The sequence below is a fragment of the Desmodus rotundus genome, chromosome 13, assembly GCF_022682495.2.
Source record: "Desmodus rotundus isolate HL8 chromosome 13, HLdesRot8A.1, whole genome shotgun sequence".
Lineage (NCBI taxonomy): Eukaryota > Metazoa > Chordata > Mammalia > Chiroptera > Phyllostomidae > Desmodus > Desmodus rotundus.
The window spans coordinates 31,948,226-31,960,959 of record NC_071399.1 but is presented as its reverse complement, the minus strand read 5'-3'; the positions used below and the strand labels follow the sequence as shown (position 1 = coordinate 31,960,959).

Genomic DNA, 12,734 nt, shown 5'->3' with positions numbered 1-12,734 from the left:
GTAAAGATAAAAAGCACAAAATTTTGATAAAATTGTTGTGCATTTTTTTTTAGAATTAACTTCTTGAAAAGCAAATGATTTCCTTGGAAATTGTTCATTTCAATTGTTAAGGAAACTTTTAAAAGTGAAATTATTTTTTTTGAAAATGAGATTATGTTACAAAATTTATTATTATCTTATTCCTGAATAGACATATTCAAATAGTCAATTCTCCTCAAACTCAGGATATCAGATTGAATTGCTTTATCCCTTAAAATACTGGCTTGTAATATCAAATTTTATTAAGAATATTCAATCTAAGTTTCAGTTGTTTTAAAATAACTATTAAGCTTTTCATCTTTCATGTATTTTTGTGTATGAATTTTTCTGTTTTTTGTTTGTGTTTAGAATATAATTTCCAAAGTTCTAATAAGAAAGAAACTGTCTAGCTAGTTGCAAATATGGAAGACTTCAAGGAAGCAAACATAAATTAATTTCTCTTGATTGTCTCTAACACCAGTGGTTAAATTAATCTAAAACGGGCATTCAAAGAGTATAGACCCAAAGTCCATTAACTACATTTCAAAGTCAGATCTCTAAAATTGGGGAGTTTTTCAAATTTATTTAGTAGAAAAACTCTTACTGAGCTATTTGTAGTTTTTATTCTGTTCAATCTGGAAAAATGAATACTTTAAGTAACATACATGGTCCCAAAGCTTTCATGGTTCTGTATCTAAGAAAACTATCAGCACATTATATTCAACAGTAGCTATGATAAGAAGACTAAAGTAGTTCTTTTCATGGTTTTATGTGGGCTTGTTAGTCAAACTAGAATACTCTGAGTTCTGAGATTTTTTTAATGCAGTGACAGGGGCAGAGAATCTCTAAGTGGGGAAGTGCCTATGGATCATCTAGTCCACCGCCAACATCTTGCACATGAAGGAACTCCCAGAACACCCTTACCTCTCATTTTATTATTTTCTTCTCACTTGTAGCTTTTCATTTAATGGCCATCTCTTCTGTGAAGCTCTAAGCATGTGGAAGGGCAGGGACACTGTCAGTCAGTTTCACTGCACCCTATTGCTTATCCCAGTACCTTCCAGCAGTGTTGAGAGAAAGAGTGGAGAGGTTTGTCTAAGTTCAAAGGCAGTAGTTGCCAGAGCAAATCTAAATTACAATGCAGGCAGATTTAAGCCCTATATTGATCTAAAAGTAATGAAACAACAAAAATTATTTGCAAAGTTATAAAATCTCTTGTATAAAGTATTTACAGGATGAAATAATGCCTAAGTTAAGGCTAAAATGAAATTAAAATACTAAAATAAGAAATCTGGAGACCAAAAAGGAACTATTATATGTAAATAATAATATAATGTTCCCGGGGCAGAACCAAGATGGGGGCATAGGTAGGCACACTGCGCCTCCTCACACAACCAGAACTGACAGAACATTGAACCCCAAGGAAGTCCGACACCAAGGAAATAAAAAATAAACATTCATCCAGACTGGTAGGAGGGGTGGAGACGGGCACTGGGGCAGAGAGGACTTGTGTGGCCGTGGTGGGAGACTGGCGGATTGTGGGACGAACGGGGCAGGCAGTCTGACCACTAGCAGACCCTGTGGCCCCACATTTGCGCACAGATAAATCTAGAGGGCGGGACTCAGAGTGGCGGAGAACAGGGCAGGCAGAGCAGTGGGTAGCACCCAGCGGCCCCACATTCACGCACAGATAAACCAGACAAATGGCGGGGACCGAAGCAGACCATGCAACCCAGCACTCCAGCGCGGGGAAATAAAGCCTCAAACCTCTGATTGAAAACACCCATAGGGGTTGGAGCAGCAGCAGGAGAGACTCCCATCCTCACAGTAGAGGTCTTTGGAGAGACCCACAGGGGCCTAGGGCGTGTACAAGCCCACCCACTTGGGAACCAGCACCAGAGGGGCCCAGTTTGATTGTGGGTAGCGGAGTGAAAGATTGAGGTCCGGTGGAGAGTGGAGCGGGCACCATTACTCCCTCTCGACCCCTCCCCCACGTACAGCACCACAGCGCAGCACCAGCGTTACCCTGCCCAGGGGAACACCTAAGGCTCTGCCCCTTTAAGTAACAGACACGCCAAAACCAAAAAAAAAAAAAAATGGCCCAAATGACAGAACACTTCAAAGCTCCAGAAAAAATACAACTAAGCGACGAAGAGATAGCCAACCTATCAGATGCACAGTTCAAAACACTGGTTATCAAGACGCTCACAGAATTGGTTGAATCTGTTCGAAAAACAGATGAAAAAATTAAGGCTACGCTAAGAGAAACAAAGGAAAATGTACAGGGAGCCAATAGTGATGCAAAGGAAACTGGAACTGAAATCAATGGTGTGGACCAGAAGGAAGAAAGAAACATCCAACCAGAAAAAGAATGAAGAAACAAGAATTCGGAAAAATGAGGAGAGGCTTAGGAACCTCCAGGACATCTTGAAATGTTCCAACATCCGAATTATAGGGGTGCCAGAAGGAGAAGAGGAAGAACAAAAAATTGAAAACTTACTGGAACAAATAATGAAGGAGAACTTCCCTAATCTGGCAAAGGAAATAGACTTCCATGAAGTCCAGGAAACTCAGAGAGTCCCAAAGAAGCTGGACCCAAGGAGGAACACACCAAGGCACATCATAATTACATTACCCAAGATTAAACGCAAGGACCTACATCCAAGATTACTGTATCCAGCAAAGCTATCATTTACAATGGAAGGGAAGATAAAGTGCTTCTCAGATAAGGTCAAGTTAAAGAAGTTCATCATCACCAAGCCCTTATTATATGAAATGTTAAAAGGAGTTACCTAAGAAAAAGAAGATCAAAAATAGGAACAGTAAAAATGACAGCAAACTCACAGTTATTAACGACCACACCTAAAACAAAAACAAGAGCAAACTAGGCAAACAACTAGAACAGGAACAGAACCACAGAAATGGAGATCACATGGAGGGTTGTCAATAGGGGAGTGGGAGGGGGAGAGGGGGGGAAAGGTACAGAGAATAAGTAGCATAGATGATAGGTGGAAAATAGACAGGGGGAGGGTAAGAATAGTGTAGGAAATGTAGAAGCCAAAGAACTTATAATATGACCCATGGACATGAACTATAGGGGGGGAATGTGGGAGGGAGAGGGTGGGCAGGATGGAGTGGAGTGAGGAGGGGGGGAAATGAGACAACTGTAATAGCATAATCAATAAATATATTAAAAATAATAATATAATGTTCCCAAAATATTACAATCTGGGGGCAAAATGTTGAAGTCATGATTAAGTTTAAGATGGGTTTTATTGAAGAAGTTGATCTTTCTGTGTTTGCTTTTTGAATTGCAATGAAGAGAAAGAATGGAACAGTCAGCATCCACATTTTATTTGGTGAAATGACCAACATAAAGTATTCAAAGTGATAGGGACAATAGGAAGCAAACAAAAAAATACACACACACAATATTTTTTGTACTCTTGTTCATCACTGTACTAATATCTTCTTACACATTATCTTGTTTATTCTTTCAGGCAAATGTAACACCAAAAATTCTGAAGATTCTTAGAAAATAGCGTTCTCAGAAAGACAAGTTACATAACTTTATTACTCCCAGGAAATACTTTTGTTACTAATTGAAACAAAGATTGTGTTTAATAACTAAGGTCAACATTAGTATCAATGATGAAATAGTTTGATGACTTTCAGGATTCAACAAGAGTTTTAATTTTTAATCAGTTATCAAAATTTGAAGTACATTATTGCAATGTAAATTAAGTATTTGTCCATAGCGGGGTCTTAGCTCTTGGCTGCCCTAAGAAAATGCTATGGAATGGGAGGCTTATACAACAGACATTCATTTCTCACAGTTCTGGAGGTTGGACATTTCAGAAACAACACTCCACAATATTTGGCTCTTAAGAGCACTTTTCCTAGCTTGAAGATGACCACCTTTTTACTCATTGTATCTTTACATAGTGGAGAGAGGAAGCTCTGGTCTCTCTTCCACTTCTTATAAGGGCACTAATGTTACCATGAAGGCTCCACACTCATGATTTTATCTAGTCCTAATTACTTCCCAAAGCCCCAACTCATGACTAAGCATTAAAGCTTCAATAAATGAGTTTTGTAAAAGCCAAATTTATACCAGATGGTATAGTTATTCAAACCCCACCAATGTATGAAATAAGGGCCATATCTTGTTTTGTTTTTTTTTTTTTTGAGTCTCTCATCAACTTTGGAAACTCCCACATCAATGCCAATGTAAATTACTGTATCAGAGGAAAAGTATTGATTTCTTGCAAATTAAAAAAATTAAATTGCATTAGAAATGTAAGCAGTCTCTTTAGAGACATTATAACCTCTGTAGCATATGTTTTAGTTCTCCTAGAATTATATCCATGAAAAAGTTTACACTTGGTTATAATAGTCATATTTCACTTATCTTTAAGCTACTCAAATAGTCAAATGTACACATTTATACAATCAAGACAGTAAAATAATATTGTCGCAAGAACAAGCCCTTTTCATATAAGTAGTTGTTTAAAACTTTTTGGATTGTGTATTGTTTTTAAAAAGTCTTAGCTCCAACTACTTTCATTAGCTTACTGAGCATAAATATTTCAGAGAACAACATGCTAAGGTTTATAACAAGTCATTTAGAAGCGATTCAGGATTTTAATTTTTATAAATATTGAATTCTTGTAAGTGTAAATTTAGTATCTTTGATGTTTTATTATTTCTGGGAGATGGTGACATTTTAGTGTGTAATGTGTCATTTTAATGTCCTGCATAAATCTAAAATGTGTTCAACAATTCTTTTCCATCTTACAGGAAACTGTTGTAAAATTTCTTTGGCTTTTAATTCAACTCTCTTTGAGTTACAACATGCAAAATAAACAAGTAATTTATAAAAGTAATATAAATTACAATGGAGTGACTTCATTATTCTTTTAATATTTAACACTTTTCAGGCATACTGAGCCCTGCTGTACTTTATATGACCTTAGTCACTTAATTCTTCTGATAACCATACACAGTAGGTAGTATGTTCTCCCTATTATAAGGGTGAGGATATTGAACCTCAGAAGAACTAATTACAGGTACTCTTCAGTCCACCTGAATTTGGAAACCATGTCTTGTCCATAATATCATACTGTCTCTCACATTGATTTCTTTTTTTTAACCACTTTATTGAGTTATTATTGACATACAAATAGCTGTACATATTTATTATGTACACATTGATGAGTGTGGAAATAAGCAAACACCTGTGAAACCATCACCAGAATCAAGGCCATAACTTACCTATCACCACCAAAAGTTTCCTTCCGGCCCTTAATTTTTTTTAATTAAATTATTTTTCATTTGTTGGAACAGCACTTAACATGTTACTTTTCAAGCTGACTTCTGATGATAAATGAACTAAACCATCAATTTCACACAGTGATTTGCTTCCTTGGCCATTTGGCATTCTTTCCTCCTCTTACCTAGTCCAGCTCTTTGCCCACTGCCATGGAATTTCCAAAAGCAGGGACTGATATTCTTTATGCTCTAGAGTTTTCCCTCCTCTTTTCCTGAGCAGCCCACCAACCACCCCTATGTGGGGGGAGGCTCCATCTACAGCCCCCCCCCCCAGCTGCCACGGGTGAGAATAAGTCTAGAGAGACCTGATCAGCTTGGGGAGGAAAGGTGGCAGATCTCTCAGAGGAGAAGGGCCAGGAGCCTGTTCCTCAATGGGCTTTTTGGGGGTTTATTTGCATAGGAATACAGGGCATATACTTAAAGCTCATTAATCATTGTCAGGCAGTAATGATCAAACAATAGATAACATTCAAAGAACTATGAGGGTTTATTTAGAGTCAGGGTCAGATAGCTAAAGATCCATAAACCTTTGGGGAAAGAAAGTCATTTCATGCGTGGACCCTTATCATTTAAATTGAGGGTATTAGCAAAGTAGTTTTCATAGCATTTTATGTATTCTTTCTTAAGCCTGAACACCCCAGGGAACCCACCCTTTCCAGCACAGGCCCGCACCCACCTCCAGCATTGTTTCAGCTTAAGTCAGGCAGGGGAAGTAAGGCAGCCAAGAGATTAAGAGACTTCTTGAAGACAGAATGAAGACTCAGGCTATGTCAAAGCTAAGGGGCGAGGGTCCATCACCCCATTTTTCTGTAGTCCCCCAAGTCCTTCCCTGAGGGCCCCTTCGAGACAGTGCCTATCTTAGGTCATCCCTCCTTTGAGGACTCTTACCCATCATTGGCTAACCAGTCATCCTCCCAGGGCCAAGCAGAGTGAAGTGAAAGGGGGCAGAGGTGGTGCCTCTACCAGGAAGATAAGCTTTGTCTCCTTAGTGGCTTATGATTCCAAGGTCTTTTACTCAGGCTTAACCATGGGGGGTTACAGCTTCTGAAACCAGGCAGGGCGGTTCCCAACACCTCCCCCCTTTTTTTTACACTTTAAGGGGATTTATTTGTTAATTTTTATGCTGAATATTTACTGAGGGCCTGTTCCAGCCACACAAAGAACTTGTGAGTATAATTATAGACCTGTAATATCAAACTTCACATATATCTTCATTTTTAAAGATTTTATTTATTTATTTTTAGAGAGAGAGGAAGAGAGGAGAATCCAAGGGAGAGAGACATTGATGTGACAGAGAAACGTTGATTGGTTACCTTTCCCATGTGCCCCTACTGGGGATTGAATCCACAACCCAGGCATGTGACCTGACCAGCAGTTGAAACCTTTTGCTTTGCCGAAGACACCCAACCAACTTAGCCACACTGGTCAGGGCTATATTTACATTTTAACCTAAAATTCTAAGCAGTCTCTTAGGACAATGGAAAACACCAGATTACAACAATATGAAACTATTTCTTTCTCCTACCTCTTAGACCTTCGGTCCCAGTTTCCTTGGAGGGATTAAGTCTAAGGTCCATGGTCTAAGGCTCTTACCCTAACTCTCTTCTCTTTACATACCTATCCTCTCTGGAAAGCCTCACCTTTTCCCCTTGCATTCACCTCCACACACTCCAGTGATTCCCAAATTGTATTCAGACCTTTCTTCTGAGTTCTAGAGTCTACCTTTGTGATGGTCTTACATTTCTAAGTTATCTTTTTCAAAACTGAGTATCTGGTTTCATCTCCTTTCAAATCAAAATTATCTCTTCTATTCTCTATTTCAGCTGATCACTTTCCTAGCATTATAACCCAGAAGTCTTGATGCCATGTTGCTTTAAGTGCGCATTTGTAAAGTGTTGATGATTGTACCTCCTCAGTGTAATTTACAGGAAGTATCAGGTGTTTGTATATTATCCAGAACCTTCTAAGAATATGCTGAAAATTCAGCGGATGCTGTTGTCTGCACCCTCCACATTCTAGAGCAGTACCAAAACTGAGCAGGTAAGGGAAATGACAGGTTTATCAGAACCACCTTTATCTTGTTAACTTCTCAATAATATAGCAACAGAAATCTTTGAAGCTAAGCTGTGAATTAATCTGATCCTATAACTTGGCAGAAGAGGGAGAGGATGTGGAAAGATATCATTCGGATAGGATGTTTAATGGGAACAGACACAGAAACAAAAGGACTACTTCTAGATTTTCAGAGAAAAGGGTGAGTCTTCAGTATAAGTAATACTGACATCAGAGATTTATCTGGATGGCTATTTGTGTGCCGCTCATGTACAGGCTGAATCCAGCAAGCCCAGGCAGTTATGAATTTCACAGAGCTAGGTTCACTGGACCATGATGCTTTCAATTAATAGGTAACAGCTGCTAGATAATTAAATGCTCCCATTTCAAAACCAGTTGTAGAATCATAAAGAATTGGAAATTAAATGCATTTAAATTCTGAGGGATTCTGTATGAATTTAATGAGTGGCTTAATAGTTCATCAGTACCAAATTCATATTCTTGGGAAGCATTAATTATTTTAACTGCCTGCTATGTGATCACAACTTTACCAGGGCCTGTGAGAGTAATTGAAAAAAAAAAAGAGAGAGAGAGAGAGAGAGAGAAACAATGTGACTCAAAAGCATTTATAATCTCAATTGAAAAACACACTGTTTTTTGAAAAAACAAACAAACTAGAAATTGGTCCCTTTAAAAGGAATTGCAGTGGGCATTCATTGGCTGAGGTGAGGATGAGATGAATCAGAAACTCTGCTTTGTGGGAAAATGTTTGAGTTTAGTAGGAGAAGAGAAAGGGACTTTCTGACTGTGAAAAACAGCTTGAGTGCAGGAATAGAGGCAGAAAAAAGCAGGTTTCTGACAGGAGAGCATCGCCACAGAAACACTGCTGCGAGTCAACACCAAGGGTTCTAAGTCTCAGTTGTCGTGATGAGTTCCATCCCCGCCTTAGTACTTATGAGTTGTGTCCCTGGCAAGAGCCCTTGTTTTGCTTCACTTTCTTATCCTGCAAATCAGGTTAAGAAGCAGAGGCAAACCTCTCTCATAAGTGGCAGTGAGGATTAGTAAGATAACACATGCAAGGAATTTCAAATGACATCTGTCCTGTATTACTACATGCATGATAAATGTTAGCCACTATCATAATTTGAAATGGAATTAAGAGATAATATTAAAGTAGTAAAGAGTGGCTAACTGATAACTGTAACTATCATGTGATTAAAAGATGATCACAGTTTTATATATGTATATATAAATATGAATACAAGCATGGATTTTGGGATGTTTGGGTCAATCGTATTATAATTGTAATGAAATAGAGGAGGAAAAGACTGAAGGTAGACTGTCTGCTCAGGGAAATATAAACATGAGATAATAAGAAACAGAAATTGGATAGTACCTTTGAAAATGAATTGAAGAGGAAAAATTTACATTATCGATATAAAAAATTCACAGCATTTAAAAAATGTGTACTTTTCTGCTAGGACAATGTGTGTCATTCATATACATGTACACATATAAATGTGGTTTCCCCCATCCATGGCTCTACTTCCCATGGTACAGCTGCTACTGTGCTCCACCATGGTCTGAAAAATATTAAATGGAAAATTTCAAAAATAAACAGTTCATAAGTCTTGAATCGCATGCCAACCTGAGTAGCATGATGAAGCTTTGCACAGTCCCCTTCCATCCCCCCCCATGTTGTAAATCATCTCTTTGTCCAGCATCTCCACACTGTACATGCTCCCTGCCCATTAGCCACTTAGTAGCTGTCTCACTTATCAGATTGACTGTTGCAGTATCACAGTGCTTGTCTTCAGGTAACCCTTATTTTACTTAATAATGGCCCCAAACCAAGAGGAGTCATGCTAGCAATTTGGATATGCCGAAGAAAAGCTTTAAAGTACATCCTGTAATTGAGAAGGTGAAGGTTCTGGACTTAATAAGGAAAGAAAAAAATAGTATTCTGAGGTTGCTAAGATCTGTGATAAGACCAAATGTTCTATCTGTGAAACTGTGAAGAAGGAGAAAGAAATTTGTGTTAGTTTTGCTGTCACACCTCAAACTGAAAAAGTTATGGCCACAGTGCATTACAAGAGCTCAGTTAAGATAGAAAGGCATTAAAGTTGTGGGGAAGACATGAACAGATCGCATGTTGCACCAGAAAACATTGAGCCTCTATATGAAGACTTCATTCAGCAAGTGATGCCACTCACATAACTTTTATTACAGTACAATTGTTATAATTGTTTTATTTTATTATTAGTTGTTATTGATCTTTTGCTGTGTGTAATTCATAAATTAAAATTTATTATAGGTGTGTATATATAGGAAAATACATAGTATACATAGGGTTTAGTGTTGTCCTTGGTTTCAGGTATCTACTGGGAATGTATACGAGGGGGGATTACTGTATACACACACACACAATATATATATATATACATATCATAATATATGCCAGTCATCTTTCTAAATAGTTTATATGCATTTTTAAATTTAATCTCCACAATAATCCTATGAGATACTTACTGGATTAAATAGTGTCCCCTCCCCAAATTACTGGCCACTGGAATTGCGAATGTGACCTTATTTGGAAATACTCTTTGTAGATGTAGTCGAGTTAACATGATGTCATACTAGATTAGGGTGAGTTTTAATCCGGGGATAAGTGCCCTTATAAAAATGAGGGAGTTCAGACACAGAAACACACAGAGGGAAGATGGCCATGTGATTATGAAGATGGAGATTGGAGTGAAGCAGCTGCAAGCCAAGGAACTGAAGGAATTTTCAGCAGCTCTGAGAAGCTGGAGCAAGGTATGGAAAGGCTTCCCCTACCAGAGCCTGCAGATGGAGTATGGCGTGGCTGACACCTGGGTTTCAGACAGCTGTCCTCCAAAACGTGTAAGAGTCAATTTTTGTTGTTTTAAGCCTCATGCTTTTATGGAACTTTGTGACAGCTAATACATGTACATTCAAATATTGCCCTAGTATTACAGATTAGGATACTAGTGTTCAAGGAAGTCAAATAAGATCAAAGTGCTAATAAGGATTCAAACCCACATCTGTCAGAACTTAGCGTTCAAAGTGTTAACTGCTGTATTCTTTTGCCTCAATTTTCATGCCATTCTAACTCTTAAGATGATTTTGAGCTGGTCAGATGTTTCTGCGGGTAAATAAGGTAAACTTTAATTCCTCTCCCATCTGTGACACTGAAATGTTAAAACCAGTAGCTTTATCCGACTGTAACTGTCATAGAAAGGAGGCAATTCAGAGAGCAGCATGAGGACAAGGTTGGAATTAGCAGAGATCAGGCTGTGAGCAATGGGGAAAAGAAATCACAGGTAACTGAACATCATTTCCCTCCATCTTATCGCCCCATTCTTGTTGAAGGGGGGTTGACACTTGGGTTTCAGTCTGGTACATAAATGGCTCTGAGGACATCTGCACATCTAATCCCTCCATCACCACTATCCAGGATGCAATAGCTCTCCAACCCAAAATGTTGGCATATGATGGTCCAGAGGGGCCCTGGGCCTGACTCCATCTCCATGGGGCTCAGTTCTGCCTTCAAGTGAAGTCCTGTCTGCTTTTAGCATCTTCAGGTCTATTGAATATGAAGTGCATAAGTTCCTGCTCCCTTCTCCTTTCACTTTGTCTTGGTCCTCCCTTCCCTCCTGCCCCACTTCATCCTGTCATAGCTCCCTTCCCTACAACCCCTCCCAGCAATTCCCTCCTTGACCACTTGTGTAGCCCTGCCATCATAATATCTATGCTTCCTGAGAAAAGACATGTAATCTTTGAACACTTGTTTTAATGAAGCAGACAATGGAATCATGCTGTTAAGACACTGGGAAAGCATCTAGTCCAAAAGGAGGAGGAAGGAAAGGAAATAGAGGAGGGGGGAGGAGGGAGAAGGAGGGAAGAGAGAAAGGAGAGAAAGAAGGAAATTGGCCCACATGATTATAGTGATGGCAAGTCTGAAATCAGTATGGCAGGCTGGAGATTCAGGTTAAGAGTTTATGTTGCAGTCTTGAGTCCAAAATCTGCAGGCAAGCAGGTGACTTAAGGAGGACTTCTGTGCTGCAGTCTTGGGGCAGAATTCCTTCTTCTAAAAATCTCAGTCTTTGCTCTTTAGGTCTTCAACTAGGATGAGACCCGCACACATTGTAGAAGGTAATTTTCTTTTATTAAAGTCAACTGATTGAAAAGTTAATACGTCTAAAAAAATACCTTCACAGCAACAAACACATTGGTGTTTGACCAAACAATTGGATATCAGAGCCTATGTTAGTCATGCCAACACATAAAATTAAGCATCACAGACTTTCACAGGATACTAATAAGAGTTATATTTATTGTTTACTATTATTTAGGCACTGTTCTAAGTCCTTTAAATGTGCTAACTTCTGTCATTCTCATTATAGCCCAATAATGATCTCAGAACAAGCTTAAGAGCAGGCTTAGATTTATTGACATAAGAAATGTACAAACCTATAAAAAAACTATGAGTTTATGTGAGCCAAACTGACAAGAATTGCCAGGAAGCAAAATCTCAATGAATTGAGAAAATGATATGAAGAGTAGCAGTTTTGTACCTTATTTTTATACATTAGAATCAAAGGAGGAGGAATAAGGAAGGTTAAGGAAACTCATTGCTAGCAGATTAGAGAGGCAGGAGAAAGCAAAGAAGAACCACCTCTGAAATTGGATAAAAAGTGAAATGGAGAGGCACATACTTCTTTTACATGGGTGGGTATAAGATAGTTAACAATGAACATTTACAGCATAGTGATGATATGAGGGAGAATAAGATAACAATGAGGGCTTCTGTTGTCTCAGTATTCTGGTGGGAGATTGTATGCTGAGGGGTCTGGAAAAAAGAGGATTACTCTGACATTCCAAAGGTATGTTATCCTAGATGCAAAAAGACAATGGACAAGCTCAGTCAGTTAAGGTAAAGATTGACCTCTATCAAGGAAGATACTGGCCTACCACATGACTACCCACCATGACTTCCTTTTATCAGGAAGTTTTCATTTCAGACCCTTCTCTGTGGTTACTTTAGGTCTCTGAGTTTGTAAGGCTGACATGCAGGTCTCCCCTGAGTTTGTCAGGTATAATGTGTGACCTTTTTTTTTGTCCACAAGTTTGTTAAGCAACTTTCTCACAATTTACACAGGCAGTTATGTCAGACTGGGATTAAAACCCAGGCAATCTGGCTTCAAAGCCTCTTGGAAAATTAAAAAAATATATATCTGGATTTAAGTAAGAAGACAATTGAAAAAAAGACTTATTGCATTAGGGAGAACACTCTGACCTCATTACTGCTGAAT

The 12,734-nt window shown here is 38.6% G+C and overlaps 1 protein-coding gene across 1 annotated transcript in view; it reads left to right on the top strand.

Annotated features, from left to right (window-relative positions):
• The window catches only part of MYO16 (myosin XVI), a 518,514-nt gene that overhangs the window by 67,239 nt on the left and 438,541 nt on the right, over nt 1–12,734 (top strand). The window lies entirely within an intron of this gene.